Source organism: Mesocricetus auratus, unplaced genomic scaffold (assembly GCF_017639785.1).
Source record: "Mesocricetus auratus isolate SY011 unplaced genomic scaffold, BCM_Maur_2.0 Super-Scaffold_100125, whole genome shotgun sequence".
Lineage (NCBI taxonomy): Eukaryota > Metazoa > Chordata > Mammalia > Rodentia > Cricetidae > Mesocricetus > Mesocricetus auratus.
The window spans coordinates 579,327-603,337 of NW_024429248.1; the positions used below are offsets into that span (position 1 = coordinate 579,327).

General features: G+C 45.1%; 2 long non-coding RNA genes and 1 other non-coding gene across 5 annotated transcripts in view; 2 read left to right on the plus strand and 1 right to left on the minus strand.

Moving 5' to 3' along the window:
* Positions 1–24,011, plus strand: part of LOC110339511 — a 59,136-nt gene that overhangs the window by 13,681 nt on the left and 21,444 nt on the right. Inside the window, exons 2-3 of one of the 2 annotated variants that reach the window (XR_002381589.2) lie at positions 2,508–2,594; positions 17,091–18,725. This is a non-coding gene — a long non-coding RNA (uncharacterized LOC110339511). Of the gene's footprint in view, positions 1–2,507; positions 2,595–17,090; positions 18,726–24,011 lie in introns of those variants that run through there. The other variant, XR_005873510.1, reaches the window with a different exon arrangement.
* The window catches only part of LOC110339510, a 205,045-nt gene that overhangs the window by 5,423 nt on the left and 175,611 nt on the right, over positions 1–24,011 (minus strand). Inside the window, exon 1 of one of the 2 annotated variants that reach the window (XR_005873512.1) lies at positions 347–2,102. The exons of the other annotated variant lie outside the window; for it this stretch is intronic. This is a non-coding gene — a long non-coding RNA (uncharacterized LOC110339510). Of the gene's footprint in view, positions 1–346; positions 2,103–24,011 lie in introns of those variants that run through there. 2 annotated transcript variants of the gene reach the window in all.
* Trnac-gca lies at positions 20,535–20,606 on the plus strand. Its single transcript has one exon. It is a non-coding gene; the product is annotated as a tRNA-Cys (tRNA).

The window sequence follows — 24,011 nt, forward strand, 5'->3', positions numbered from 1 at the left end:
CTTTCTTTCTATTCTGTATGTCTTACTTTCCTGCTTCCTCTGTATCTGGCTGGCGGACCCCTGTTGTCTCCCTTTCTTTATTCCCCGAGTATAAATTCCTCCTCCTCCTTACTCTTCCTGCCCAGAAGTTCTCCTGTCTTGCTATTGGCTTTTCAGTTTTTTATTACACCAATCAGGTGCCTTAGGCAGGCAAGGTAGAACAGCAACACATCTTTTACATAGTTAAACAAATGTAACCTATTCTGTTTAAGTCAGGGTTTCTATTGCTTAGGGTTTCTATTGCTGTAACGAAACAAACTCCATGACCAAAGTGAAAGTTGGGGAGGAAAGGGTTTATTAGGCTTACACTTCAGCATTGCTGTTCATCACTGAAGGAGGTCAGGACAGGAACTCAAAACAGAGCAGGATCCCAGAAGCAGGAGCTGATGCAGAGAGCCATGGAGGGGAGTTGCTTACTGGTTTGCTTCCTACGGCTTGCTAATCCCACCTTCTTGTAGAACCCAGGACCCCAGGGATGGTACCACATTGATCACTCAGTGAGAAAATGCTTTATAGCTGGATCTCAAGAAGGTGTTTCCTCAGCTGAGGCTCTTTCCTCTGATGACTCTGCAGCTTGTGTCAAGTTGACGCACAAAACCACCCAGCACAACACCTTTACAGAGTTAAACAAATGCAATGCATCTTTGCATAGTTGAACAAATATTCCACATCAGAAAGGTTATTTCTTCATTATTAAAATGTTATCCTCTGACTGATTATTGTAGGGGTCATGCGTGTCATTGGAAGGATGTCAGTTTATCCTGATATTGGTGAAGAGGAAGGTAATGTGTCTTAGTTATGGTTTCTGTTGCTGTGAAGAGACTCCATGACCCACTCCAGCTCTTGTAAAGGAAAAGCATTTAATTGGGGTGGCTTTCATTTCCAGAGGTTTAATCCATTACGGTCATGGTGTTACGTGGTGGTGGTGGGCAGGCAGATGGGGTGCCAGAGAAGGAGCTGATAGCTCAGGCTTGTTACTAGCTAACTCTTACACTTAATCCATATTTCCTATCTGTGCTTTGCCTCGTAGCTTGGTGCCTTTTCTCAGTATGGCGTGCCCCTGTTGCTCTCTCTGCATCGGCCAATGACTCTCTCACTCAACCCTTCTTCATTCCAGTGTCCTCAGTTTGATTGACACACCTAACTTTTATCCTGCCTTGATATAGGCCAGTTGGCTTCTTTATTAACCAACGAAAGCAACACATATTCACAGTATACAGAAGGATTATTCCATAGCGTGGGGTTTGAGACCGAATCTCACGAGGCAGCTCTGGCTGTCCTGGAATTCACTGTGTAGACCAGGCTGGCCTTGAACTCATGGAGATCCTCCTGCCTCTGCTTTCTGAGTGCTGGAGTGAAAGGTGCTTGTTATCATGTCCAACGGTTGTTTGTTTGTTTTCTTTTTTTATATATAAATTAGGCTTATCTCCTCAAGGTTGTGGCTTCATTTTTGGAAATTTAAAATGTTAAAAATAGTAGAGTGATTTGAAAGTCAAGCCAAAAAAAAAAAAAGTCAAGCCAAACGCCACCCCCATGCACACAAAAGGGGTAGGGAGGAGGGGAGGAGGGGAGGAGAGGGGAGTCACTTGCCACCCCATCTCTTCAGTTCATATTCATTATCTTCTTGACTCATCTTCTTACAGATTTGGGTATGAGCCTAGCCTTTAACGCCTGGGCCGTCTCTCCGGCCGCCTTGACTCGTGTTCTATTTCTTGATTTGGATGTGAGGTTATACACGCGATTTTAAAAACTTATTTATAGAGTATTGATGGCATGGCAACTTTCGCATGCTTTATGCTCGTGTGAGAAAGTCAACAGGAAGTCTCGCTGGTGGCGATGTGACAGTTAGCGAGGTGGGATTGCTAAGTATTACTGAATGAAGGAATTGTCACAAGGAATAAGATCTTGCATGGTTATGGGGCAAGTTTCAAGTCACAGTCCAGAAGGGGGAGCTGGAAGACTAAAAAAAAAAAAAAACAAAAAAACAAAAAACCAGTCACTAACCAGCCTTTCTGTAGTTCAGAGAGGGGGGCCAGTTAGTTGCAATAAAGGGAGAACTGAGGAAACCTCAGACATCTGCTGGCATGGGGATGTATTAGGAGACCCCACTGGTTAGAGGTTGCAGTCTAATCCTAGCTTAGCAGCTCTCTCCAGGCTTGGCACAATATGGAGGACTCCCTCCCAGTGGGGGGACTTCCTGCTTTACCGAGCCTTACCTGGAGGATGCCTGACTCAACTCAAGGATGACCCCTTGCCACAGTTCCCTGCAAATGCTCTTCCTCTGCTGTCCCCATGGTAACTAAGTAACATGCTCTAGCTATTTTCATAGGGCTGTGTCGCCACGGATTCAGCTACACGGTAGGAGCATGCCACCTAATGCGAATTAGGTGGTACCCCGGCCTCTGTCTCCTTATGTAATCTGTATGAGGATCCCAGTCTGAAGTTCTACCTGTGTTTCTTTGGTTTAGCGGGAGACACTACTGGGAAAGTAGTTCCAGTCACACGGAGTTGATACAGGACAAACTGCCACATGAGCAATGATGCTGGCCTTCACGGTGAGTACAGCAGGGAGAATAGAGGAAGAGAGGGGAGACAGGTGAGTTAGAATTGGTCAGATTTGCTAATAATTAGACGCACAGGGCTAAAGAAACGGATGTATAACTTAGACAAAAGCTAGTGGTTGTTCCCAGGCTAAGACTCCAGACAGGAGGGGACAGGACAGTTAGGTCATGATGAGTATGAGGGGTTGGTAGGACTTCAGACTGGGATACTCACATAGATTTTTCTTTTTTAAAAAAATGTATGTGCATTGGTGTTTTTCCATGGATGTCAGGTCCCCTGGGAATGGAGCTACAGACAGTTGTGGGCTGCCTGCCATGTGGCGCTGGGGATTGAACCCAGGTCTTCTGGAAGAGCACTCAATGCTCTTAACCACTGAGCTATCTCCTCAGCCCTATAGATTATTCTTTTTTGTATGCACATATGTGGTGTATGCTACATGTGTGTGCCTGGAGACAAGGTTGACATCCAGTGTCTTCCTCTATTTCTCTCCACCTTCATTTTAAATTATTTGCTCATCTGCTTACCTACTGTGAGCATGCACGTGTGTGTGTGTGTGTGTGTGTGTGTGTTAGGATTGCTCATCATGGCTTGCTCAGCCTGCTTCCTTATACAACTCAAGACAGCCTGCCTAGGGCTGGTACCACCTGCAGTGAGCGGGGGGGGGGGAAGCTACCACTCACTGCAGAGGTCGGGCATTGGTCATTGGTTCTCTCCTTCCACCGTGTGCGGCTTTGGTGTCTAACTCACATCATCAGTCTTTGTCCACCGAGCCTCTTGCTGGTCCTCTGTCTTTTGTTTGTCTGTATCGCTGGATCCTGGAACTCACCTATTTGGCAAGATGGTCTGGCCAGTGAGTTCTGGTGAGCCTGTCTCCATCTTCCCAGTGCTGCTGGAGTTAGAGCTGCACACTGGATGCCTGGCTTTTACATATGGGCTGGGGTCCGAATGTAGGTCCTCAGAGTGTGTCAAGAACATAGTCATCTCCACATTTTCTTTTTTTGAAGTTGATGTGTTATATGTAGGGAAAGGGGTCCAGCCAAAGAAACACACTTTGAGCAGAGCCAAAGAAACACACTTTGGCCCTGCAACCAGAACCAAAGAAATGTACCCTGACCCTGAAACCAGTGCCAAAGACACACACGCATTGTCCCTGGAATCAGAGCCAGTGAAAGAAATGCACCCTGGTCCTAAAACTAGAGCCAAAAGGCTAAAAAGGACCAGAGAAAGAAACACATTTTGGCCCTCAAACCAGAGCCAAATCTGACCCTAACTCTGTGCAGAAAACTAACCAATCCCTGAGCAGGAGATCTAGTCATCCTAAGCTCAGGAATTGAAATCTGACCAATCCCCACCCTGGAAAATTCTGCATACCCCGCCCCTCCAAGAGTCCCTATATAAACCCTGAGTCTTCAGTTTGTGGCTGTTCAGGCAGCCACTCTCCTGGATTCTTCTCTTTCAATAAGTCTCTTTATTGAGGTATGGGTGAGACCTTCTTTCGCCAGAGCAGAGAAGACCCTGGGTAGAGCAGAGCAGAGCAGGACTGTAACACTTTTTGCTGGGGTAAACCTTCCCCTGGCAAACTGAAGTTGCTACACTCTCCAGGGGAATGGAGCTGAAGTGTAACAATTTCGCCGGGAAGCCCTCTCCCTCTGGAGCAGAGCTGATACACGAGGGAAGCCTTTCCCTGAAGCAAGGCTGTAAGCTGCTATGCTTACCATGTCCTGTGGTATTTCTTGGCTCCGGAGTACCAGAATATCTTTCCATCCAAGCTGCAACACTCAGTATTCTTTGGCTCCTGAGTGCCATAATCCATCTCTGTCCATCCCATCTGATCTGTTTAAATGGCCAAAATTTGTGCTAATTTTAACTGTATCTTATCATCCAATGGAAAAAATGTGAAATAATCATTTCCAAGATACTGGACATGAGGCAGTGAATGAAACTAGTAGAGCCCTAGGAGTGCCTCGGTTTACTGTCAGGAGAAAGTCTCTACCCTGTATACATGTAGTGCCAGAATCTAGAATAATAATAATAATCCAATATTTAAAAAAAAACAAACTAGGGTACTAGCACAATGGTGACCAAAGTAAAAACAAATCCCTATACATCCTGAAGTTACAATGTAAATAGATAAAATTATGTGGCCATAATAGCATACATAAGAAAGTGAGTAAAAGTTGACAGTTATAAGATGATTATATTGTATGTGGTATGGTGACTTTGTGGGTACCATGTTTTAAGATAATGCCTTCTAGCTGGGTGGTAGCAGCGCACGCCTTTGATCCCAGCACTTGAAAGGCAGAGGCAGGTAGATCTCTGTGAATTCCAGGCCAGCCTGGTCTACAGAGTGAGTTCCAGGATGTCCAAGGATACACAGAGAAACCCTGCCTCAAAAACAAAACAAATAAAATAAAAAAGGTAATGTCCACTATAACCTACAAAGGAATCACAACAAAATAAAGGTGCATAATGCATAATTTAGTGCAGATGATGTGGTGTTTGAATGAGAAATGTTAGCCATAGGTTCATGTATTTAAACACTTGGTGCCTGATAGGTGGCGCTGTTTGGGAAGGTTACGGGAAACCGTTAGGAGGTGGAGCCTTGCCACAGGAAGAATGCCAAAGTCTCTCTCGTTTCCTGTTCTCTTTGCTTTCTGTGTGTGGATGAAAATGTGACAATCCTGCTTCCAGCTCTTGTGGCCATGCCAAATATCCCTGCTGTCATGTCTGCTCCATATGGCGCTCCCTCTGGAACTGTACGGCAAACTAAACCCTTTTCTCCTTTAAGTTGCATTTGGTCATGCTATTTTATTGCAGCAGCAGAAAAGTAACTAATACAGATGATGAAATGGGATATCTATCTATCTATCTATCTATCTATCTATCTTTCTTTCTACCTACCTACCTACCTACCTACCTACCTACCTACCTAATCTACTATGAATGCATATGCATAAGTGTGTGGAGTCCAGGAGTGCTCCAACTTATATAAAACAATTTATCTAACTTTTATGTATCTGAGTATTTTGCCTATTTTGTGTGTGTGTGTGTGTTCCACTTGGGTGCTGGGTGGGTGCCTGAGGAGGTCGGAAGGGGGGACCAGATACTCTGAAACTGGTGTTATGAATGGTTGTGAGCCACTATATGGTGCTAGGAACTAAACCTGGGTCCTCTGTAAGAACAGGTGTCTTAACCATTGAGCCATCTCTCCTGACTCCCTGCTGAACCAGGAGTTCACCAATTCAGCTAGACTGTCTGGCTAACAAGCTCCAGAGAGCCTTCTGCACCAGTGCTGGGATTACAGGAAGGGAGCTGTGTTGGGCTTTTTACACGGTGCTGGGGATCCTCACTGAGGTCCTTATGCTTACACGATGAAATCTTTATAGACTGGAGCCATCACTCAAGTTCCAGGATCTTTTTGTTGTTTGTTTGTTTGTTTGAGACAGGGTTTCTTCTCTGTGTAGCACTGGCTATCCTGGAACTCACTTTGTAGACTGAGAGTGGGGGGTGTGCTCAAATTCACAGAGATCCTCCTGCCTCTGTCTCCTGAGTGTTGGGTTAAAGATATGGGCCACTACTACTGGCTTCAGTTACAGAATCTTAAAAACTTGTTTAAGCCAAAAAATAGAAAGGAAAAGAAAAGAAATAGGAACAAACATATCCAAACTACAAGATGGTAGATGTAAGTATAACCACATCAGAAGTTATGGTAACACAAATGAACTGGCCAATTGAAGATTATCAAAATAGATTTTATTTTGAGTCAGGGTCTCTCTGTGTGGTCTTTCTGGTTATCTTGGAGCTCTAGACCAGGCTGGTTCAAACTCAAAGAGATCTTTCTGCCTCTGCCTCACAAGTGCTGGGATTAAAGGTGTGAGCCACAACTCCTGGCTTCCAAAATAATTTTTATTTTATTGAAAATAGATATTTTTATATATTCTGATTATAGTTATATCTCCCATTTCTCCCCCATCTTCTCTCCTATCTGAATTCACACCCTTTCTGTTTTTCCTTAGAAAACAAACAAGTATCTAAAGAATGATAAAATAAAATATGATAAAACAAATCAAAATAGGACTGTCTTAGTTAGGGTTTCTATTGCTTTGAAGAGACACCATAGCCACTCTTATAAAGGAAAACGTTTAATTGGGGATGACTTGCAGTTAAGAGGTTTAATCTGTTATTGTCATGGTGGGAAGCAAGACAGCGTGCAGGCAAACATGGTGTTAGAGAGGTAGCAAGTTCTGTGTCTAGACTGGCAGGCAGCAGGAATAGATCAAGCCACTGGGCTGACTTGAGCATCTGAACTCTCAAAGCCTATTCCATAGTGACACACTTCCTCTAACAAAGCCACAACTACTCCAACAAGGCCACACCTCCTAATAGTGCCAGTCCCTACGGGCCTATGGAGGTAATTTTTATTCAAACCACGTATTCCACTCACTGACCCCCCCATAGGCTTGTAGCCATATCATAAGGCAAAATGCGTTTAGTCCAACTTCAAAAGCCCCAATAGTCTTTAAGAGTCTCAAAGTTATTTAAAGAAATCTAAAGTTCCAAGTCTCTTCTGAGATTCATGTAATCTCTTAACTGTAATCCCCTGTAATATCAAAATGAAAAAGCAGATCAAATGCTTCCAACAAACAATGACATCGGGTATACATTATCACTCCAAAGGGGAAGGAAGAGATTGTGGAGAGGCAATACTGGACTAAAACAAAACTGAAAACCGGTATGGCAAACTCCAAACTCTGCATCTCCATGTCTGATGTCAAAGCACATGTCAGATCTCCAACTTCTTCCAGCTTTGTTGACTGCCAGATACTTCTTTCCCTTGGACTGGTTCCAAGGGAACCTGTTAGTAGCTCTCCTTGGCAGGTATCCCATGGCTCTGGCATCTTCTATATATTGAAGTCTCCAAGGTAATCTAGACTTCACATAATGGCCTCCCTAGGTCTCCAAGCAGGGACACTCTTAACACACACCTGGCTTCAGTCACTTGCCTTAGCCATAGGAGGAGATTCTTTTTTTTTTTTTTTTTTTTTTTTACGAGACAGGGTTCCTCTGTATTGTTTTGGAAGCTGTCGGTCCAGCCTGGCCTCGAACTCACAGAGATCCGCCTGCCTCTGCCTCCTGAGTGCTGGGATTAAAGGCGTGCACCACCACCGCCCAGCCATAGGAGGAGATTCTAAGAATCCCTATTTTTTAAAAATCATTGACTCTAAGGCCAGAACCACGTGGCTGAAGCTGCCAACTTCCTCTGCTTGATGGAGCTGGAACTTTGCCCTCCTCCTTGAATTATATTTTCATCAGCTTTCTGTTTCAGGCAGTTTCCTTCACTGCTCAAGATTTCTGTCAATCCCTTTTCACAAGTTGGAAACTTAGATGCTGGGGTCTTGCCATGACCTCCCTTTACTCCATCTAACATCGTATTTTTCCTTAAACTTTTTTATGTCCTTGAACACTGAACTTGGCTCCCATATCATATTTCTTGCTGCGCCTTTTCTCCTCAAACTGTACATTTTGCATTTTTCCTTGCTCAGCTTCCTCCATTTTATTGTAGATCTGTGTAAGAGTGACCACTAATAACCACGTGGTACGAGTCAATATTAGGCTGTCTTGAAGTTTCCTCTGCCAATGCCATCAATCCAAAAGTCTTTAGTTTAGGTTTAAGACATCAATCCAAAAGTATTTAGTTTTAAGACAGATTTTTAGGACAAGGGAAAATCAGCATTCTTTGCCAAATTATCACAGGAATGACCTCTAGACCACTTGCTAATATTCTTGCCCTTCTTAACTTCTTGAGCTAGGTCCTCCATAGTTCAAAGAACCCTTACCACTGTCTTCCATGCTCCTACTAGGCTATCCTATTAATCTCTGCTTTCCTAATCCACAGTCCAAAGTCCACATTCTACCAACAAGTAGCATCACAGCAATAGCCCACTCCCAGTACCAAATTCTTTCTTGGTCTCTGTTCTCTTGCCACGAAGAGACACCGTGACCAAGGCAACTCTTAGAAAATAAAAGAATTAATTGGGGGGTTGCTTACGTTTTCACAGGTGAGTCCTGTATCATCGTGGTTGGAACATAGTGGCTGGAGCAGTAGCTGAGAGCCACATCCTGATCTTCAGGCAGAGAGATCTGGGCTTGTCATGGGCTTTTGAAGCCTCAAAGCCCATCCCAAGTGACACACTTTCTCTGACAAGGCCACACATCCCAATCTTCCTGATCTTTTTAAATGGTTCCATTCACTGGTAACTAACCATCTGAATAAATGAACCTATGGGGGCCATTCTTATAAAAAAACACCACAACCTTGACAATAACTGTGAAGGATACTTTCCTGTAAGTACCAACATATGCAAAAGTGGTCACGCTCTTGTAGTGGGGATAAAGGTCACAGCAGAGCTGTCTCCATAGAGGCCCTTTGTGGCCCTCCTTCTGCGTTGTCCTCACGATGGTTCTCAGAGCTCCTTCACTGTCCAGTCAGGATCTGGGAAGGCCACAGCCTTCTCCTCCCTTTGCCCTCACAGCCTTAATGCACACGGATCCACAGGCCAGAGATACGTGTTCCAATGTAGCTACTGTAGGTGTCTATTAAGAATTTAGTCAGGGCCAGGGGATGCCTCAAGTCTGAGTTCACTTTCTAGAGGTCACTTTAAAAGTAGGAACATAGAGGCATACATCTGTAATCCTAGCACTCCTATGGTAAGAATGGGGGGCAAAGACAGAAGAATCAGTCAGAGGCCGACACACACTGTACATAAGAGAAAACAACAGAGATCCTTGCCTCAGAATAAGATGGAAGAGAGAGAGAATGGACTCCTGGAAGTTGTCCTCTGACCTCCATATGACTCATCTATATCTATAGCTGTATCTATATCTCTCTCTATATATCTGCACTCACACATGAATACACAGAATAAATAAAGCAGACGAACGAACAAACAAATAAAGGAGCTAGGCATAATGGCTTCTTAGTTACTTTGCTATTCCTGTGATAAATACTATGACTAAAAGCAACTTGGGGGGGGAAGGGTTTATTTTGCCTTATACTCCCAGATAACAGTTTCTTGCCAAAGGAAATCAGGACAGAAAACTCAAGGCAGGACCTGGAGGCAGGAAGAGGAGAGGCAGAGGCACGGAGGAGCGCTGCTTACTGGGCTGTTTCTCATGGCTTCCTGAGACTGCTTCCTTAAGGGGTGGGTACCATTCACAGTGAACCTTGTCTCCCCACTTCAACCATCCATCAAGAAGATGACACATACACTTGGCCACAGACCAGTCTGGTTAGGGGCACTTTATCGGTTGGTTTTTCCTCTTTTCAGTTGACTCTGGCTTGTCAAGTTGACATTTAACTGACACACCTTTCAACAAGCTCTTTTGTGAAACACAGGGAAATGAGATATTTAAGTCCTAAAGGCCCCTGTAGTATAGTAAACGTAGCATACATCTGGTTCTCTGGAAGACTGAAGAGGAACGGATATACAGACATTCGAGCAGAGGTAGAGTTGGGAGCACTGGGGACTGGAGAAAGGTTTTCCTGAGTTGTGTTTGTAGAAAATCAGTGCTGGCCTTACCCTCTCTATAATCCAGTCTATGATGATGGGAGTGCTGTGCATGTCTGTGACTATAAAACGGGGGTTAGCAGACCCTGTTTGTAGGGCACTGAGACCTAGCTCAGTGGGTAGAGCCTCTGACCTTGGTCATTGGGCTCCCCAGTTCAAGTCTAGGTGTTTCTTGCCCTATGTTCCCCCCCCTACTTATAGAAACTATTGTCCACATTCAGAGTTCTACTTTTCTTCCATTCACCCCAGTTATGGTCCTTAGCAGAACTGGAATTACAGGCCAGCCCTTGAACACTTGTCATTTGGGTGGGTGGCCGTCTCCCGTCTCTTCCTGCAGGTCGGATGTCCCTTCTTGTTTCAAAGCAAGCAGCAGCAGAGGAGAGAATTAGGGAGAACAGAGTGGAGAGATGGGAAACGAACCCCCAGAGCATGCAGCTGGTAGAGAGAAAGTGCCGGGTCTGGTTTAGCATGACACAGAAGGAGTACCGTAGCGGCTTCCGAGTGCCATAAGAAGCAGGATGACCGAGGGGACGGAGGTGCTTGTACCCAGGCCTGACACCCTCAGTGACATCGCTAGGTCCTGCAAGGCAGCAGGAGAGCAAACTGACTCCTTAGCGTTGTCCTCACTAGACTGTACTTACTAAAATTTCAGCCTCACCCCCACATGAAACCTAATGAATTAGTGACACTCAATAGCACTAGACCTCAAACTAAACAATAAACTAGAAAAAAGGGAAAAAATTAAAATAAAAATTAATAAAAATAAGCAAGATGACTCGACCTGACAAAGATAGCTCAGTCTGCAGATCAGTGGTACGTGCCTTTAATACCCACACTTGGGAGGTAGAGGCAAGGTAGAACCGGAGGCCAGCCTGGTCTCCAAAGCGAGTTTCAGGCCAGCCAAGGCTACAGAGTGAGAGCCTGTCTCAAAAAGCAAAAGACAGCTCTGTCAGATACCATCAAAACAGTACAAAGGAAACACGGGAAGGAACCTGGTGGAATGGTTCCGTTGCTAAAACAGTTGCCTTGCTAAGCGCGAGGACCTGGGTTCGATTTCCCAGAGTCTCGCTCTCTTTACTGGAGGCAGGTGCTGAGAACACACGTGCGCGCTCTTAACCGTTGAACCCTACTTGCTCGCCCCTCCCCCTCCGCACTTCTAGAACTTTATTTTGTGAGTATGGAAGGGTTAGCCTGCCTGCATATATGTGCACCACCCGAGTGCGCGGTGCGTGGGGCCCCCGGCGACTGGATCTGGGAATTGAATGGTGGCCATCTGCAGGAACAGCAAGTGCTCTTTCTTAACTGCGGAGCCGACTTTCCTTGCTCACATCTGAAAGTTAACATTCTGGATGATCTTCTTGGACCATGCTGCTTCTCATGGGGTTGGTGCCTGACACACATTTCTCGAAGGAAGTCTAATTGTTCACATTTGTGGCACAGGAAGTCAAAGAGGACTTAGAGAAGGGAGGGATTTTCAGTGTGGCGTTTGTTGGCTACCCCAGACTAGAAAGTAACGGACATTGATTCAAAATGATATCGAAGCTAAAGGGAACTAAAAAGACCCCAAAACAGCTATCTCTTCCAGGTTCTAAAGGCCAAGGAAACACTTGGTCTCACTCCTGGCTTCCCCATCTCAGTTGGATTTTAAAAGTCAGACATTTTCCTGCATAGCTGTGAGTTAATTTAAACAACAATTTAAATCCATCATGCTATACATACTAAAGCGATTTGCTTGTATAGTCAGTTGATTAAAATGAATTACTCGAAAGACGCCAGGTGTCTTACAATAGAAATGTGTATGAGTGAAAAACAAAAGTCACTGAGTTGACATGAGGACTGATTGTGCTGATAAATCACCACGGTGTTGATACCGAAAGAGCATGTCCTGCAAGGCAGAGAAAGCTTTAGAAGTATATGGCACGGGGGGCTGGGAGATGGCTCAGTCGGTAAAATCCCTGCTCTCAAGCATGAGGTCAGTAGTCAGAACGCCAGGGGTGGGGCAGAGGGGCACTGGCCTCTCCGAAGGAGCTGGAGCAGTGATGGAGGAAGACACTTGCCTCCTGACATGTGCATATACCACACAGAGGGAGGAGGAGGGGGAGGAGGAGGGGGCGGAGGAGGAGGGGGAGGAGGAGGGGGAGGAGGAGGAGGAGAGGGAATATATTAAATAGGAATTGGATAATTTACTCTAACCCAAGGAGGGAAATTTAGACTGCATTTAAAAAATATTTTCGGCATTTAATATAGTATTATAGTCACAGGAACTTTGAAAATCGGTTGGGGGAGACAGCTCTGTAGTTAAGAGGCCCCGGGTTTGGTTCCCATCATGGGTAACAACTGTAACTCCAGTTCCAGAGGATACCATGCTCTATTCTGGCTTCTGGCGAACTGAGCATACATGTAGGCAAAACACACATATTATATAAAAATAAGTAAGTTAAAAGCTTTATCAGTGGCACATGCCTTTAATCCCAGCGCTCGGTTCGAGACCAACCCAGTCTACAAGAGCTAGTTCCAGGAAAGCCTCCAAAGTCACAGAGAAACCCTGTCTCAAAAAAAAAAAAAAGCTTTATGAGTTTTGTTATATTCATTTCTCTTCTGAGGTCAATTAATTGTAGTATCTATTTTCAAGTTGAAGTGACTTGGACTCTGTCTTCCACGAGTTTTTTGTTTGTTTGTTTGTTTGCTTAAAACATAACATGTCTTGTTTTTGCAAAGAGGATGTGTTTTTGTTCTTCAACATTTTTTTTGACTTTTGATTTTTTTCTTTAAGCAACTGTGTAAATTATTCACATTTGGAATACCCTACAGCTGTGCATGCCAGAGATTACATGACTTGCCTTTCACTCCATCAGAGAGTGGATAGTGGGTAAGCTTATATCTGCGCTGTACTTTGGAAACGACACAGTACACAGTGCACTTCACCCATGGGCTTTCTCGGCACTCAAGTGAACAACACACATCCACTCATCTGCACATACTAGTCCCTTAGAGATGGATATTGCACTGCAACTGAAAAGGTATTTGTCAGGCATTGGGGACATAGCTTAAGAATAGAGCATTTGACTGCAGATCAAGAGGTCCCTGGTTCAAACCTAGGTCCTCCCCTGAGGATAGTGCCCTATTATACATACAGCCAGGTTGAGGGGTAGTAACGGAGAGTGACGGAAAAGATGAAGCAGAGATACACAGACTAGATTCGATGGGAAAAGAGTCTAGTCCAATTCCCTAAACTGGGGCAATGGAAAGCTCTAGAACTATATGTGGTTCTAGAACATGATCATGTTACTAAGCATTTTGGGGATGCACACAGACCGTCTCGTTCTAGTCTTTTCTTTCAGAAATGTAATATGGAAGTGTCCATTAAAGGTTGCTGAGTATGTGCCAAGTTAAGAATGACCCGAGACTGTGGTGATGGGGGAAGCTCAGACTCTGGTCCCATCTCAGACTCTTTGATTTGTTAGGTCTGAGCTGGGGCCAGAGAAGCTTAGCATTTCCAATGGCAGCCTTCCTCCCTTCTCCTCATTCTCCCACAACACAGGGACACCAGATGATCTCCCAGAGTGGCAAATTTAGCTCCTACATGTTAAGTAGATTCACCACTCGGGGCTATCAATCTGAAACCTCTTTCACTTGTAAGAATCCAGGGAGACAACACACACGCACGCACGCACGCACGCACGCACGCACAGGACTTAAACTTTTCAACAGCGATACCAGACTCGCACTAGAAGACCTCACAATAGGAAGGACTCTCCTTTGTACCGGGATCAGTGCTATCCAGACTGCAAACCAAGTATATATAGACAGGACGGTGGCACATCCGACAGAGAAAGCCTTGAGCAGTGTCCCCCCATTCACCTCTCCAGGAAGCAGTTGGAGGAAGTCACCTGCCAAGGCGAAGAATTTTTTTTCTTCTTTTAAAATTCAGCATTAGAAATGTAGGAAAGGGGAGCTTCCCCACACACGAGAGAGATGGAAGAAAAACTGTCTTGGTGAAGGGGAAGATGTCACGGGGCCTCAGCTGCACGGTGAACTGTTTGGCGTAACCAGTAGGAAGTGAGCAGGAGCCTGTTCGCTGCTGGGAAACAAAGCGGAAGGATTTCGTGATCTGATGCCTTCCTGTGTGGAACATTTTTCTGAAGGGCCTTTCGTCTTAGAGACCTCACAGGAAGGCCCTGGATACCTACCTAAAGGAGACAAGGCAGCTGTAAACATGAGGCATCCAAGCTATTGCTCTGCTGCCATGAAAACAGCTTAGGGGAGGGGGAGGGAAGGGTTTCAGGGCTCACTGAGCGGACGGTGGCAAGAACTCAAGCAGGAACTTGAGTTGAAGCAGAAACTAGGGAGGAACACTGCTTGCAGACTCATGCGCTTAGCTTCCTTTCTTATCCAAGCCAGGACCACCTGCCTAGGAAACAGTATCACCCTTCCAATGTCAACTAGCAATCGAGAGGATTCACAACATTATATTATGGAAGACGAGTTTTTTAAAAAAAAGCCTAGTGACAATCACAGAAAGATAAAACGAGGCCAACCTGATACAGGCAACCCACAACCGAAGCTTCCTCTCAGACTCTAGGTTGTGTCAAGTTGACAAAGCTACTAGAGCATGAGGCTATCACTAAATCCAGGGAAAATAAAGCCCTCCCAGACTTCTTAGTTCTCCTTAACACGGTGTGGGTGAGCTATGAGGACTCTTAACTAACAGTAATAAAGACAAAATTCGACTTAAAGTTGAGATGTAAATAAACACCTCTGAAAAGTGAGAGTAGATAGGAGTATATGAACTAACACTCTCTTCTACAGAAGTGTTAGTGATTTCTGAGCCCGATGATTTGCACAAAGCACATCGTACTGATTTTATCTGTTTCCTTCCATAAGGCTCAAAGTCTAGAGGAAACAGGCCACGCAATGAAAACTGGCTGTCTCCAGGTGACAGGAGAGATACACAGAGAATCGAGAGTTTTTTTTTTTTAATGATAAACTTTAAGAGCAATGTTTACCCTGGGGAAATAACCGTGAAAGCTATTTTGATGTAAGTACCGTGAGCCCATTCGCATAGCGGGGAGTAACGGTCACAGTGGAGCTGTCTCCATAGAGGCGCTTTGTGGTCCTTGCTCTATGTTATCTTCATGGTGGTTCTCAGAACTCCTTCATTGTCCAATCAGGACCAGGGAAGGCACGGACCCCCAGGTTTGGAGGGATGCTCTCAGATGTAGCTACTACTGATGGGGGAACCAAGACAGGTGGGACTAGAAGTCCAGGAGGACTCTGGGAAGGAGAAACACAGAGAGTCAAGATGTAACGCCATGGGTAGGAAGCCCGGAAACCTCTCCAGTAAGAGAAATACTTAGATTAACAATTATGGGATAAATACTTAAGTCAGAGCTAGCCAGTAAGAAACAAGCAAGGCCAACAGCTTCATAATTAATATAGCCTCCTGTGTGTTTATTTGGGACTGATGCGGCTCTGGAACCAGGCTGGCGGGAAGGCTTCCCTTTACATACTACAGGTGTCTCAAAGAAGTTAGGTGCAGTACCGTCCCACCGAGGCTTTTTTGAGGAATTTCTAGAGCCCCTGTGGTATTAAACATGTAGCGTGTGTCTGCTGCTCCCACAAGCCGAAGGAGGGATGTGAAGACATGTGAACAGGGTAGAGATGGGGACACTGCCAATCGGAAAAGGATCCTTTTTTGGGTTGAGTTTGGAAGAATTCTGCACTAGTCTTACTCTCCTAGCTTTGTGTAAGTCTGTGACTATAAAAGGTGGTTAGTAGACCCTCAAGGCAGAGCAGTGGGAAGTAGCTCAGCGGTATAGCATTTGGCTTTGGCAGTTGAGTTTCCCCGGTTCAAGACCCATAGCTCCCTGGGTTTCCTGGCTTTAGGCCAGCAGTTCCCTGCTCGCTGTTTTGTTTGGGGTTTTTGTTTAATTACTATTTCTCTTCTTACTCATGTGAGTTGCTGATTATATTAAGTTTACTTTTCTTTTGTTTAATTGTCATTATGGTCTTTGGTAGATATGGAAGCTACAGGCCAACCCTTGAACACGTCTTATAGATGGATAACGGCATATTTCTTTCTGTGGTTTGAATGTCCCTCTTATTATTAGCATCTAGCTCATCTCTTTGTATATTTGTAATTTCTGAGTCTATTGGACTCTCAGAGAGTAGGTAGGGGTTGTGATGGACAGTTCTCTAGGTCAGAAAAGACAGCTATACCCAGAACCAATTTCCGAGGAGCCGGTGGTAACTGGCTAACCCTAAAGTCTTTTTATTCTCTTCTTGCCATGTACAGTAGTTTGCACATTGGTGGTCAGACTCGGGGAGACAATCAGAGAACTCAGGTTTACTGTTTAGGGTGATGAACCTTGTATTATTTTCTTTTACGCTAGTGCCACTGTGATTTTCCTTAAACCTCAGAGGCCAGAAGCCTGGCTCAGCTGGTCTACCAGGACATAACAGGATTCTGAAGAGTTGTTGGTGCAAAGGCCAACTAAGGCACCAAAGACATCCGCATGACATCCCGTTCTGTCTTCATAGGAGGGGAGACAGATGGCCAGCTCAGGAGCTAACCCAGGACAGCAGTGTGAAACAGACTCAGGTCTGTAGGCTGAAGTCCCCATTCCAGGACAGGACTTGGAGGCTGTAGAGCTGAGGGACACCACCTTGCTAGTCATGCCTAGCAGCTTCTAGAAAGCCGGCCTGAAGGGGCCATGGGTTTTAACCTCGCAGGTCTCAGTGTTACCACACAAAAGAAAATTATTACCTAAGTGCCGTTTCTCCACAGGGGGACATAGTACAAGGTTAGGGCATTTGACTGAAGAGCAAGATGTTTGTGGGTTCAAATCCAGTCATACTTTTTATCTACTGCTTTTGTATATAACCTTGGTGTTTGGAATCCCACCTTTCTAACCCTACCAGGTACTGGGATATAATAAAGTCTGCACGGAAGAAAGGATGTTCTTCAGGTCTGGGTCCTGCTACGCAGTTTCGAACTGTTTTCTTCCATGTGGACTTCTGTCTCTCCGGCCTGTCTGGTCTTCATGTGTGGAAGTGTCACGTCCACAGGCAAAGGAAGAGGAGGAGAAACTTCTACTGAGACACACCTGCGTCAGATAAAGTGAAACTTCTTCATTCAATGGCTGGTGGAAAGTGGGCGGGGCCAGTCTCCTCAAAGTCTGTACGTGTGAAGTACCTAGCGTTCACCAAGGGAGCCATGCACTGGTTAGGATGTACACGGACTCCCCATTTTCATTTAGACAACCGGAAAACTAGAAGGCTAGAGTGATTGCTTGGTAAGAAGGGGAAAGACTCAAGGAGAAGGCTCAGGAAGAGGATCAGTGTGGCTTGGGAAACGCTAAATTTGAGACGCTCATTAAGCATTCAAGAAGAAATGCTGAAAGCCGGGCGTTGGTGGCGCACGCCTTTAATCCCAGCACTCGGGAGGCAGAGGCAGGCGGATCTCTGTGAGTTCGAGGCCAGCCTGGTCTACAGAGCGAGTTCCAGGACAGCCTCCAAAGCCACAGAGAAACCCTGTCTCGAAAAACCAAAAAAAAAAAAAAATGCTGAGCTGATGTGATATTTGATTCGGGAATGAGGCGAGGCTGGGGCCTACGTCCCTTTGGTGGTGCTGTGGTGTTGGGCTCTGCCATGGGGAATTCTCAATACACAGAAAGTGTGCACCTCACAGATCTAGACAGAGGCTGGGAAGTGTGTAGAGGGGCTGCCTCTGGTGAGGGCCTTCTTGCTGATGCACAGTTTGTGATTGTACTTTTAAATCTTTTGTCCTGAACATTTCTCTTTGGTGAACATTTCTATAGGCCTGGTGGGTATTCTTGTAGGGGGTGGGGCACTGCCGCCTTGAATTTTTATGTTGTTTATATTTTGGGATGAGATCTGGGCAGGTGGACTTCTTTTGTTAGTTCTGTGTCTGATATGGACAGAGCAAGCTGGGGCAGATCCAGGATGTGCGAGCCAGGTTGGCCTTAAAGGAGAATGATAGCTTAGATGGAATGAAGTCAGGTAGACACAGAGGGGTGGTGGTGTGTAGTTTTGGTCCAAGCCTGGAGTTTGGAGGTAGATTAGGAGATTGGGGAGGGCGTGTGTAAGGGAAGATCAAAATGACTAACTCAGCTAGACCCCAGCACAGGATGTGCAGTATCTGTCTGGGCAGAGAGGCTGGGGTGATGTGGGAAGGGCCTGTAGGTTAGAGGTAGGCTGGAGCACTGAATGGGAGTCCTGGAGAGGATCCATGGAGGGAAGGACAGGAACACTGTAATAGCTATTCCTGTCCACCAACTTAACTACATCTGGAATGAACTAAAACCCAAGCCGTTGTGTATACCTGTAAGGGTTTTTCTTTTCTTTTAATTTTATTTTTATTTATTGAGCATCGATTAGTGTTTTGCCTAAATGTATGTCTGTGTGAGAGTATCAGATTCTTTGGAACTGGAATTACAGATAGTTGTGAGTTGACAGGGAATTGAACCTTTGAGTCATCTCTCTAGCCCCGAGGGTTTTTTTTTCCTCTTAAATAAATCATGTGAAGTGAGAAGACCCACTTTTGATCTGGTTCATTTTTTAGAGGGGGTGTGGGTTCGAGGCAGAAGGTTTCTCTGTGGTTTTGGAGGCTGTCCTGGAACTAGCTCTGGTAGAGAAGGTTGGTCTCGAACTCACAGAGCTACCACCCTCACAACCTGGTCCCTCACTGCCTACAGCAGGCAGGAAAAGCTGGTCCTGGAGTCACAAGAGTAGGAGAACTGACACGGACCTTCCCTGGCTGAAGCACTCAGAATAGCAGACCCTCCTACATACCTCACCCGGGCAGCACAGTAGAGTTGACCCTATTGGCTGGGTGTGCAGGTAAGCCGGCCCAAAGAGTGTGGGAGTAGGAGAACCGACCTATTCCCCCCTTATATGCCGTGTGGTATCATGGGTGAGGGAAATATGCCTTGCCAACTTCCACAGGCCGAAGAGCTGTCTTCAAGCGCATGAGATCAGAAGAGCTGGCCCTGTCCCTCACCAACTGTAGCAACTGGGAGAGTGGGCTATACCACTCACCTCAGCAAAACAGTAGACCTGGCCCTGGTGGTGTGAGTATTGGGCGAGCCAGACCCAAGGGCATGAGGCAGGAGAACCAGCTCTGTTCCTTGCTGCCTGTTGCATTGGGCGAACTAGCCGGGGGCAGTGTTGGAGAGCTTGCCCTGGTGGTGAGGATGAGAGAAAGCTGATGCACTGACCAACCCATCTACCACCCTGGCCCAGAACCAGAGTTATGAGTTGACCCACCTCAACATCCATCCCATCCGTAAACTGCTGGAGTATGTGGTGAAGGGGTCGGATTTGCAGCTCCAAAGTTACGGGAACTCCATGACACAGGACCACAACAGGATATCCAGGAGGAGTTGTAGCAGAAGCCAGAGGTCCTGAAGTCAGACCAATGATCCATTGCAATAAACACAAGAAAAGATGTATGGACTAAGGACTATACTGTGTGGCCCACTGGACCACAATACAGCTTCCATACTATGCTGGGATTTTTTTTCATCTTCTTTTTCTTTTTCATTGGCTGTACTTTTAAATCTTGTTTTTCTTTGGCAGGGGAGGTCTCAAGGGCAGAGGGTGGAGGTGAATGGATGGGGAGATGAGTGGGAGTCGGATGCATGATGTGAAATCCACACAGAATCAATAAAAAGTAAAAAAAAAAGAATGGTCCAGGAAGAGCCAAACACTAGGTGGAGATCAGGGAACTCCAAGGAAGAGGGGGAGGAAAGATTGCAGGAGTCAGAAGGGTTGAGGACATCAGTAAAACAAGTTCCACAGAATCAACTAAGCAGGCGTCAAAGGGGCTCACAGAAATTGGAATGATAACCACAGAGCCTGTCCTCTGCATATATGCTGTGGTTGTTTAGCTTGGGGGTTTTGTGGGACTCCTAATAGTGGGAGTGGGGGGTTGTCTCTAACTCTTTCCACTGCTCTTGGAACCCTTTTCCTCCTCCCGGATTGCCTCATTCAGCCTTGATGTGTGGGTTTGTGCCTAGTCTTACTGCATCTTGTTATGCTGTATTCAGTTGATATCCCTGGGAGCCCTGCTCTTTTCTGAAAGGAAACAGAGGTTTGTTCAGTGGGCCTGGAGGAGAGGGGAAGTGGGAGAGGAAGAACTAGGAAAAGTGGAAGGAGGGAAGATAAGAATAAAGAAAAAAAAAAAGATGGACCCGGAATGCTGCAGAGCTGAGGAAGGCATCTGACCAGTCAGGTCTGGCCGCTTCTGGTAGGTAGGTCTGAGAGCACCTGTAATTTAACTTTATAGTCAGAACACATCACCACTCAGGTGAAACTTATTAACTGGGTACACTAAGACCAGTGGGGGGTATAGCTCAGGGGTAGAGCATTTGACTGCAGATCAAGAGGTCCCTGGTTCAAATCCAGGTGCCCCCTTATTTGTTACTGACTTAATACATCTTAGGGAGGCCACCCATGAAGTTAGGAAGTTTTCATTTGCTGAAGTTTCTAGGACAAGTGTGTCTATGCCCCATTTACTTCTGTGGGTTACATTCTCAGTGACACTATAATCACCCACTGGGCCAAAGGCTGGAACCCCCAACGTGCATTAGTACACTGTACACAGTTAAACTCTGACCTATGCTGCGACTTCTCTATATTCTTGTTTTTCCCTATTTGTATTCTTTCCCTCATGCTCACTTTGATAGTTGCCTTTAATCCTCAATTTGACACAGTGTTGAATCACCTTGGAAACAAAGTCTCAGTGAAGGATACAGTGTCTAGATCAGGTTGTCCTGTGTGCTTATCAGTAGGGGAGTGTCTTGATGATTAAGTCGATTGATGTATGAAGACACAGCGCTATTCCCTAGGCAGGGGTCCTGGATTGTATGAGTGTAGAAATTGAGCTTAGCACTAACAAGCACACGTGCATTTATTTTTCTCTGCTGTTAATGGTACACGTGATGTGACTAACTGCTTAAAGTTCCTGCTGCCTTGACCTCCCTGGAATATGGGAGTGTATGCTGAAAATGTGAACTAACCTAAATCCCTTCTTTCACTTACCTTTTGCCCGGGCATTTTATCGTTTTATCCTAGGCTATGGCAGTTTCAGTGGAATGAACCCGTCTCTGTATCTAGAACTGTGTGTGGAAACCAGCATAACAACCAGCAATGACCCTAAAGATGATGATGGGGTGGTGGTGGTGAAGAGCGAGGTGTTTTTCTGCCATAACTGGAGAACTCCAGTTGATTCTCTAGAGCTGGGGATTGGAGATTCAAGGCTATGGGGGTGAAGCATACAGCCCCGGATTCCAGGCTGACACTGGTCTGGTGGGCATCCCATAGCTTTATTTAATTGTTATTTATTATGTATACAGTGTTCTGTAAGCATGTATCCCTACAGGCCAGAAGAGAGCACAAGATCTCATTATAGACTAGCCAGTGTTCTTAGCCGCTGAGCCATCTCTCCAGCACGGCTGGCACCTCTTATAATTGGTCAGGATTCCCGCTGTGGCAGCCATGCTTCAGTATTTTAAGTTTAACTCCTCAGAACAAAATTCCCACCAGAGATTGGAAGTTTTCATAGCATTCCATGTGTAGGGCCAGGCGAAGCCTGACGGCTCTGGCGTCCCAAGGCAAACCATGGACAGCTCCACAGCCTGCAGAGTCTGTTGACGACACAGAGAGAACATGCAGACTTGCAGCACTGTGCAAAGGCCTCAGCTATTTTTGCAAAGTGACTAAGATGGCATGAAAACAATAATCAAATTTAGTCATATTACCACAATGCTGTCTAGTGAGATGACTCAGCAGGCAATTAGCACAACACTGAGAATCTGAGTTTGGATACACACACACACACACACACACACACACACACACACACACACACACACACACACACACACACAAATTCAGATGTAGAGGCACATGCACGTAATCCAAGCACTCCTACAGAAATATGCAAATTGAACTGGGTTGTTGTGGCACATTCTTTTGATCCCAGCACTAAGGAGGCAGAGGAGGATCTCTGAGTTCAAGGCCAGCCTCCAAAGCTACAGAGAAACCCTGTCAACAAAACAACAACAAAAAAAGAAATATGGGCATTGGAATCAAGGGGATCGTTCTGGAAGCTCATGACTGGTGAGCTCAGAGCGTGCATCTTAGTTTCAAGCAATAAGGGGGGCTTCAAACAAAGCATAAGATGAGGTCTGATACCCCAGGCTTTCCTCTGACCTCCCCATATGCTCCATGGCATGTAAACACCTTCATGTACAAACACATACACCATATATATGCGTGTGTGCACGGGTGCTCATGCACGCATGGGCGCACGCGCGCGCGCACACACACACAAGCACCAGTGTTGGGAGATTACAGTGTCCTAATCTCTTCGTTTTTTTCCATTATATTTTTTATTTAAATTAGAAACATGCTTGCTTCACGTGTCAATCCCAGCTCCCTCTCCCACTCCTCCTCCCTTGCCCCTCCATCAGATCCCCTAGATCTCCACCATTACCTCACCCAGGGAGGGTGAGGCCCTCCATGGGGGATCTCCAGAGTCTGTTATTTCATCTGGACCAGGGCCATATAATGTTGAGAATTGATCTTTCAATGTTTGTGAAGAATTGTACTGGAAGTTTGATAGGGATTGCATTGAGTCTGTAGATTACTTTTGGCAAGATTGCCATTTTTACTACATTGATCCTACCTATCCAAGAGCATGGGAGATCTTTCCATTTTCTGGTATCTTCTTTAATTTCTTGTGATACAGGCCTTTCACTTGTTTGGTTAGCATTACCCCAGGGTATTTATGTTGTTTGTGGCAATTGTAAAGGGTAATGTTTCTCTGATTTCTTTCTCAGCCCTTTTATCGTCTGTATATAATAGGGCTACTGATTTTCTTGAGTTGTATCCTGCCACTCTGCTGAAGGTTATCAGCTGTAAGAGTTCCCTGGTAGAGTTTTTTGGGTCACTTATGTAAACTATCATATCATCTGCAAATAGTAAAAGTTTGACCTCTTCCTTTCCAATTTGTATACCCTTGATCTCCTTTTGTTGTCTTATTGCTCTAGCTAGAACTTCGAGTACAATATTGAAGAGGTATGGTGAGAGGGGACAGCCTTGTCTTGTTCCTGATCTTAGAGGAATTGCCTTGAGTTTCTCTCCATTCTGTTTGATGTTGTCTGTTGGTTTGCTGTATTAGCTTTTATTATGGTTATGTATGTTTCTGTTATCCCAGATTTCTCTCATGAACGGGTGTTGGATTTTGTCAAAGGCTTTTTCAGCATCTAGTGAGATGATCATGTGATTTTTGTTTCTCAGCTTGTTTATATGGTGGTTTGCATTGATGGATTTTCATATGTTGAATCAACCCTGCATGCCTGGGATGAAGCCTTTGATCATGGTGGATGAGTTTTCTGATGTGTTCTTGGTTTCGATTTGCCAGTATTTTATTGAGTATATTTTGCATCAATGTTCATGAGGTATATTGGTCTGAAGTTGTCTTTCTTAGTTGTGTTTTTTGTGTGACTTGGGTATCAATGTTATGGAAGCCTGGTAAAAAGACCCCTCTGCTTCTATTGCATGGAATTCTTTGAGGACAATTGGTATAAGCTGTTCTTTGAATTTCTGGTAAAATTCTGCACTGATGCCATTTGGCCTTTTTTTTTTGGTTGGGAGACTTTTGATGACCACTTCTATTTCCTTAGGTGTTATAAGTCTATTTAAATTGCTTATCTGTTCTTGATTTAATTTTGGTAAGTGATATCTATCCAGAAAATTGTTCATTTCCTTTAAATTTCAAATTTTGTGGATTATAGTTTTTCAATGTATGTCCTG